This window comes from Myripristis murdjan, chromosome 15 (genome assembly GCF_902150065.1).
Source record: "Myripristis murdjan chromosome 15, fMyrMur1.1, whole genome shotgun sequence".
In the NCBI taxonomy this organism is placed as follows: domain Eukaryota; kingdom Metazoa; phylum Chordata; class Actinopteri; order Holocentriformes; family Holocentridae; genus Myripristis; species Myripristis murdjan.
This window is the reverse complement of record NC_043994.1, coordinates 30,809,139-30,817,930: the sequence shown is the minus strand read 5'-3', so window position 1 is coordinate 30,817,930 and position 8,792 is coordinate 30,809,139.

The following is an 8,792-nucleotide window of genomic DNA, read 5'->3' as shown; positions in this document are numbered from 1 at the left end:
CTGACTGCTGTCCACCTGCAGCCTTCAAGCAAAATCAATTCTCTTGAAAAATCTAAATATTCACTTGGTGAGATCACCAGCACTCTTAGGGTTTTATTATAGTTCATAACTCAACATAATTACTGTGCTGAGTTATGAACTATAATAAAAGCGAAGATAGTGCATTATACCACTAAATACAATGAAGCATATTAAATCAGTTTAATGATGGATTAATTAAGGACATCTAAGCTGCTCCTCTCGCCCGGTTCGTCCTCGATTCATCACGTCTACATGCCAGGATATCATTTCGGTAAAGAGGGTGAATCTGTACCACCTCAGTCTGTTGCAGGCCTGCCTCAGACTTTTTTTTTTTTTTTTTAATATAAAACTCTTTAACAATTGTGCAGGGCTGCAGATTTGTCAAGTGACTCAAGCAAAAAAAAAAAAAAAAAAAAAAAATCACAAAGTCTCACACCGAAGTCCTGCCTCCTTGCTCTTAAAGTCCCTGGTTCTTGCTCTTGCAGGAGGGTTTTGGGTGCAAAGTGAACACCTAAAATTGCATTTGATTTTGGAGAAGAGCAGCATGGAGGTCGAAAAGGAAACTGCTGGAGGTCAGCTGTGATGTGGCGGAGGAACGACATGTTTTTCTCTCAAGTGCTGGCCAAAACAAAAACAAAAAAAAAACATCACTTTATAAAACAAGCTTTTAATAGTTGGAGTTGACCAAGCTGTTGGTTGGTTGGACCATTCTTTGTCATGTTCAGACCTAAACACCCCTTTTCCACCAACAAAGAATTTAGTTTGTGCACCAAATGTTGACCTGTCCTTTGCATTTCCACCAAATATAGACAGTGTTCCCGAACAGAAACCCTGGTTCTCAGCTGGAACCAGGCGACAGTCGTTCTCAAGTGCAAACGGAGAGGACATGGTTTATTCCACAAGCACAGGTGAAGACGACTACCAAGGAAACTTTTTTTTTCCAACATTAATCAGAGATTCCGCCTCACTTTTGTGCACATGCAAATAAAAACATTTGATATTTGCCTTTTTATGTGCAGCAGCTGTTTGGCCGTCACATCCTGCTCATTTCTCCAGGACAGAATCGGCACATCGGCTACGGTACCGGCACGATTTAGAGTTTATTATTCTCAATCTGAACCCAACAGGCACAGATTATATGTTTTAATTATCCCAGCAGGAATGAGGGGCGGGGCTCCGTGCTGCAGGTGACAGCAGGCAGGTGGCGGGGCGGAGTCACCAAGGGGATTTCATTTTGTTGAGCCACATCCACCATCAATGATGAGACGGCTCCACTTCAGAAACCGGAGGAAGTGCGACCAGTTCCTTAGTTTGCACCTTGGTTCCAAGAATCTTGAACTGAACTTTGAGAACCACATCTTTTTTGCTTGAAGAGGCATAAGAGAGTTCTGCCTCTGTTCCAGGGACTGTTTTAGATCAGGAACTAAACTTCCCGGGACTAAAAGGAGGACTGGTTCCTCCGGTGGAAATATGTGAGAGCTCCTGGTTCTTACAGAGTTCCTGTGTTCCAGGAAAAGGGATATTTGTGACTCTGGATAAACCAAACACCCAAAAGTGCTGTAAAAAAAAAAGCCACAACACTTAAACACACTCATATCTACTCACGTCCTCGCTCACACAGTGCGTCAGCCCACGTCGCCGAGTTTTTACACTTTGTTTGTGATGGAAAGGTCTCCTCTGTCATGCTAATCAGGCCACATATTGCCAGCAATTCAAGGTTAGCCAAACAGCAGTTTGTTTGGTTGCTGTGCACGCTCCACAGAGCTTCCTGAGCTGGCAGGCCCGCAGCCGTCAATGTCACCGCTCTGACAGCGCGAGCTTAAGCGTTTGTTTCACAATCCAGCCTTGTGTTGTGTACAATAAAAGCCAGGCGGCGAGCCAGAGGAGGCAGGCAAAGGCAAAAGTGCAGTGTGTATCGTTCTGTGTGTGTGTGTGTGTGTGGGAGAGAGAGAGAGAGAGAGAAGACAGAGGGAGATATTGCCATCCTTACGTGCAGAGCTTAGATAAGTACACTTTAAAGGCACTTGATAGACAATCTGTCAATGTCGATCGTCCAAATCGATGTCCTCGCAGCCGCAGATGGGCCCTTTTGGGATGAGTTTTAATTGACTGCTCGCTCTCTCCCTCTCTCTCTCTCTCTCTCTCTCGCTCGCTCGCTATGTGCGTGTGCGTGTGTGTGTGTGTGCATGTGTTTCTCAAATGTCTCCACTGTACTGCTCTTTTCACACAAATCAGCTTAGATTGCCTCAGCGACTTCAGAAAGAAGAGAGCGAGAAGAAATAGAGATTAATTCTGAGTGGAAAAGGGAAGTAGAGAAGAAAAGAGAAAAGAGAAAAGAGATGGAAAATGAGAGGATGAGGCGGAGGCAGAGAGAGAGAGAGAGAGAGATGAAGAGAGAGAGAGGCAGTGAAACAGAGAGAGGAGACAAGAGCGAGTCAGCAAGGGAGAGAAATTGATAAACAGAGGAAGGCAGTGCGAGGGAATCTTTATTTCATTTTGATCCGGTCCGTCTGCTAAGAAAAAGGCCACAAACACAGAGTTCTCCTCCTGCAGATCCCAGTCATTCTGCTGATTTGATTTCATCGGCAGAGAGTAAATTCAATACACCGCCGGGTTCTGCCGCCGCGCCGCAAACACCGAAGGGCCAAGTTTAACTTTCCCCGAGTTCCTCAGATGCAGTAACTTTGTTGAGGCCTTTCAAGCCGGATCAGATTATACACAAAGTTTCATGAATGTATCGTTAATTATTTTTTGAGCTATTATTGTTTTAATGATGGGCTGAATGCTGTCTCTGAGACTTTTCCATGCTGACAAGAATAAAGTGAAATACTTGCAATTTACTTGAGTAATGTGGAATATTTTGGCATGAAAATGGTAGATTTTTCCAGAATCGCCCTGGATCACATGGAAAACAGAAACATGGAAAATCTGAAGAAACAGTTGACATTATATAGAATTAGCGTTAAATATAAGCTCAAAAACCTGTCAGTTCCATCGGTGGGTTCGTCCATGGAAATGCACGCTGCACGGCAGAGCTTTACTCAAACCCACAGAACTTTATTTTGAAATTCCCAACCGTGCTGCTGAATTCCAAACTTTGAAGCTACTTGATGAAGGATTTAAGGGAAAATCAGAGTTTAAGGTGTTGAATGGGATTACCTGGATAAAGGGTCCATCCTCTTTGCATGGATTGCCAAACGAAGGGAACATTTGACAAGTCTGGGTTAATAATCTGAACGTTTGTTTTATGGATCTGTGTGCACAAATCTGTAAATTGAGAAAATGTGGATTTATTTTTTTCCTACCTTGTGGTTCCAGGGTGAGTCTGTAAAATTAAGACAGTGAATATCAGCGCAAAATATCATTTAGAGACAGTTTCATTGCAGGCATATGGGTGTTAGCCTTCAAAAGGAGCCACCCGCCAAACCCGTTTTCCTCAAAGAGCTGTGAACCTGGAACTCGGACAGGAAAATAACTGTGTAATCTTCCGCGCTGGGCGCTGTGGTGATTACCAAGTTCAAATTTCATCAGCTCTCTCATGAAGACAGCAAAACAACAGGAGGTCTATTGTTGTGTTTCACATTAAGAGCGGAGCGAGCTGCGGGGAGGCGGCGCGGCTCAAACTGACCCCTCTAATGCCCGATGGGAAATTACAGTCCTGATCGTTTCTGGCGCCGACGCCGTCGAATGCAAAGCGGCGGCGCCAAATGACTTTTCTAGCGGCGGAGGGGAGAACGTGTCTCCTCGCCCACCAATCTGCATAAAGCGCCGGACAGAAACTTATTTCTATGCTAATGGTGTTGACAAATGCGTTGTGATCGGGTCGCCGTTTTTGAGCGGATTTTCGAATCGTCCCCCCCCCCCCCCCCCCCCCCCCCCCGCCCCCCCTCCTCGCCGGATTGAATTGAACTGTGAATTATCATATAATTGCATTTCCAGCCGTGATTTATGTGCACACCGAGGCCGCGGCGCTGCAGTTAGCTGGTCGTGGCATTTCTGCAGCTGGTCTGACTCCAAACACCGCAGGATGTTTCCCTCCCAGTGCACATCAATCTGTATCCCAACAACCCCCCTTCCTCCTCCTCCTCCTCCTTCTTCTTCTTCCTGTTTCTGCTCTTTTTGTCAGTCATTTCATCTCCGCTCATTGATACATCGATGCCATTTTCTTTGGTCTTTTCCTTCTTCTGTCTTTCTTCGTGTTTTCCGGCCCTGATGCCTTCACTCGCTTCTTTTTATTTCCCATCCTCCATCTCTCTCTGTGCTGCATTTTGAAGGGAATGACAGTAAGATGCCCTCAGGGTTAGAGCGCTGCTTTCTACATAGCCTGCACAGGGTGCGTGTGTGTGTGTTTGTGTGTGTGTTTGTGAATGCATGCACACACACACACACACACAAAGGCACACACACACATAAACAAACATCTTTTCCTCTCTGCCATTGTTATTTTTCCATCCCAGCTTCTGGCATTGACTCGCTCTCTCTCTGTATGTGCCACTCAATCACACGCCATCTATCTGCACTGCACCGTGTGTTTCATATAAGCCTGCATATTTACACACACACACACACACACACACACACACACACACACACACACACTGTATGCACTAGGAAAGCAGGAAATATTTCTTTTTGCAGTCCCTTGAGTTTTGATTTACCTTCAAATCTGACCCTGTCCAGCCAAAAACAGAAAGAAAAATGCAACATATTCTACATTTATTCTCTGTATTTACAGCATTTATAATCTCAGCGTTAACGAACTGTATTCTTGCACGTGCGTTTAAAGTCTGATCAAGATGCAACATGCAAGTTTTCATTAATTTCACACTAAACATGTAATCAATCAGACCGCGTCATATCCATCATATCAAAGATGGACGATGCCGACCAACTGAAAAGGCCAGTATCCGATATCGACCTGAATATTTAAGTAATCTTTGTCGGGACAGGTCTGTGATGTGTCTGCCATATCGCCGTGACAGTCACCGTTAATATGTTGTCATCGTCAGGAAATCTCCCATGTGCAGGAAAAATGTTATGCATCATCATAAAGGCAACTTTTACTTTCTTTCCTCTGTCAAATGAACCCAACGACAGTCTTTTAAGAGGATTTGTAACAACATATTGTGTCTTAACCTTCAAAACTCAAATACATTTTTCCTTCATTTTGTAACATCCGCATATTGTAATAACATGCTGCTTTTTGTGATTAAAAAACCAATATGTAATACATTTTATGCATTAATTGCACTAGAATTTAGTTAATTGCACTATTCTAAACAATATCTGTGTCTGCCATGCACCCTTGAGGCTGATTCGTCATGTTTTTTTTTGTTTTTTTTTAAAGAGAATCCAACTGCGACCTGCAGACTCCAGGCCCTTCCGAGCCACGCCTACTCCAGCCCAAGCCACGCCCCCTGACAGAGGTTAAGGTGAGGGGAAAAATGACTGGGAGTGTTTATAATGCACGATCAGTCCCCCAGGTCTTATTCCCACAAAATGAGGGAAAATTTATGACATTTTGTGTTGCAGGTTTTTACAAAATGAGAGAAAATATTAATACATTTTTGTTAATTATCACAAAATGCAGCATTATTACATAACACGGTGTTACGGGCCTACCGAACACCTTGTCCTGACTGCATGTGTGCCTCTGAGCAGCGGGACTCAACACCACAAAGGTCAAATCTGCACGACGAGTGGAAACGTAAACAAACCACAGACCGCCGTGCTGCTGGCTCAGGTTATGTGGCTCCGGCAGCCACAAAACAGGGAAATTGGTGCATCTACATGCCCTGAAATTTGCATGTGATGCTTGTGATGCTTCCTGTTCATTTCAGTGACAGCAGACCTGAAAATTTTGCAGGGCATCGTGAGAGGTGGAGTCTTGAAAAACTACGAACATTGCGGTGAGGGCGAGGCAGCAAAAGTAAGAGAGGAATCTGCTTCATGCAAATTTCAGCTGGTGGATGCAATGATTTGATTGGTTCAGTCTGGTTCGTATACTAACCAGATGTTTCATTTATGACAATGTTCTTTTTTTTGGTTTGTATTTTTACTCTTCTTCTTTCACTCGTGCTTTTCTACTTGATTGTACACTGCAAAAAGTCAAATCTTACCAAGATTATTTGTCTTATTTCAAGTCAAAATGTCTTATTTCTAGTCAAAATATCTCATTACACTTAAAATAAGACATAATCAGCTCAGAAATAACACAAGTGAACAAGAAAATTTTTACTTGTTCACTTGTGTCACAAGTAAAAATTTGCTTGTTCCATTGGCAGAATATGTTTCTTGTTTCTAGCAAATTTTAACTTGTTTCAAGTAAATTTTCACTTGAAACCAGTGAAAATTGTCTAAAGACAAGTTATTTCTTAGCTGATCATGTCTTATTTTAAGTGTAATGAGATATTTTGACTAGAAATAAGACATTTTTACAAATAATAAGATTTTGACTTTTTGCAGTGTAATGCTGCAAAAGCACTTGGTGAACTGTGGTTTTTGAAAATTGCCGTCCAAATAAAGCTTATGATTATTGTGACCATTTAAAGTGAGTCATGGCAGCGACGCAGCGAGCAGGGTAAGCCAGACAATAAGAGCACAAACTCCAACTATATAATCTTGTTCAGATGTACAGAAAACTCCCTCTTTACAGGCCGTGTGGCTGTTCAGCGGCCCGCAGCGCTCCACATCAGTGTGTGTCACCAGCGTCCCTGGTCGCCCTCAATCAGACGGACCGCTGACATTTGACATGATGTCAGATAATGGCCTCGTCTTCTGGGTCAAATCAGCGGCGCTCCTCCAAATGCAGCCCAGCGTCGCTGACAGCCAACCCAAGCAGCTCTGTGTCAAAGCTAATAACGCCGCGTTCTCACGGGAAGCCGCGTCACCTGGCATTACCTCAGCACGTCCACATTTACCTCGTGTGGGCCGCTCTTAAAAATACATGAGGCTTTCAGGAGCTTAAAGAGCCCCGGGACGTGGCTTTGTACCGAGGAGGGGAGAGGATGATGGGAAGGAAAGAAAAGGAGAAAATACTGCCTCAGCTGAAATGAAACATCAGCGAAGGGCGACTCAGATCTTTGAGTTTTAGTCATATAATCATATCCTGGAGATAGGACCACTCAGGAGGCAGGACTAATCTGATTGGTTGATTTAAAACTCAAAGTCAAAGAGCAAATTTAACTAACATAGATAATTAGATTTAAGCTGGGATAACTAATGAGGGGATCAGCATAATATCACAACATTTCAATACAAGGTTTGCCCTGGGGCTGAGGAACAACATGTTTAGGTGTCACACTGATTGGGCCACACCCATTTCCTCTCAGGCCACGCCCATTTTCGTGTTTTTTGTTTGTTTGTTTGTTTGTTTGTTTTTTTACAGTTTCTCCAAAGGGGGGGGGGGGGGGTCATGTGGGGTGTCCTCTGACTCGGCATGGTCAACACATGGCCACGCCCACTTCTGTTTGTGGCTGTTATTACAGATTCTGGACCAGTGCAAGTTTCATTTATCCATTTGTTTATTTGTTCATCTCATTAGTGATGAACCTTTTAATTCACTGTTATATAGTAACCTTTTAATTCACTGTTTAAATGTCGCTTCTGGCATTTATTCCTTATATTCCTTATTAGCGCATATCAAATCAGATAATGTGTGATATGCATGTGTAAACAGAATAATTCAAAGAACTTGTAATTGACTTTTTTTCTTGTCTTTGTGTGTGTAGTCAACTTGTGAATTTTTATAGTGATATCTGAAAGTAAAATTTTGAACCTCTTTCCCCTGTGTGTTAAAAACAGTGTTTTTTGGTAATATGTGGTCATAAATAGGTGATTTTCAAAACTTTCCACCAATGGGATTCCTTGGGACTTTTTTCCCCTCACTCAGGACAAACTGAGGATACAGAATCAGTTGAGTTTGCTTCTCTTGCAATTTGTCCGAGATTGACCCCAATTTTGGCCTAAAATTACTGGACTACATGCCATGTGAAGTGAATGAAAAACTACCAAGAATATCTTTTTACATCCAGCTGCTGCGTCACATGGTGCTGATCAGTTGGGGGGAACATCATGTTTAAATGTATTTTGTATTATTATAGTATTATTACTGTATATTTTTCACCTATGGGCTTCAGTTTATTATCACTTAGCCAGAAAAACTGTGGCTCCAGTGAAATGATTTGTGCCTCTGAAAGTGTTTCCTACCTACCTAAATAATTTAATGTCATCATCTCTCCTATCCTATCCTCTAGCTCTTTAATATCTTTACATCACAGCCGTGACATTTATGCACCAGGATTGGTTGATCCTGTACAGTGTCAAATAAAAATTCATGCATGCATGTACAGCACATTACACTGCTTCCTTCAGACCAGGCAACTATGTACGCAGTACCAACACACACACACACACACACACACACACACACACACAGAGAGACACACACTTCCTTACGATGAATAAAACAGCGTTTGTAATAATAGGAACAGGGACTGACAAGGCGGTTTGATTGACATGTGGTGATTGGCAGGTGCGATGGCGAGGCGGGAGGAGGCGGTGGGAGGAGACGCCGTGACTGACAGAGCAGAGGAGACTCCATGGAGTGGAGTCGTGACTCGACATATTGAGTATAACCTTTCACGATGGGATGTAAAGGTGCAATTAGTTTGATTTCTGCTTCATTTTCATGTGAACTGCAGGCCAGTGTGAGCAGCCTCAGAGAGCTGCTGGTGCTGCTGCACTTCCTGTGTGTGACCCATAGAGGGAGA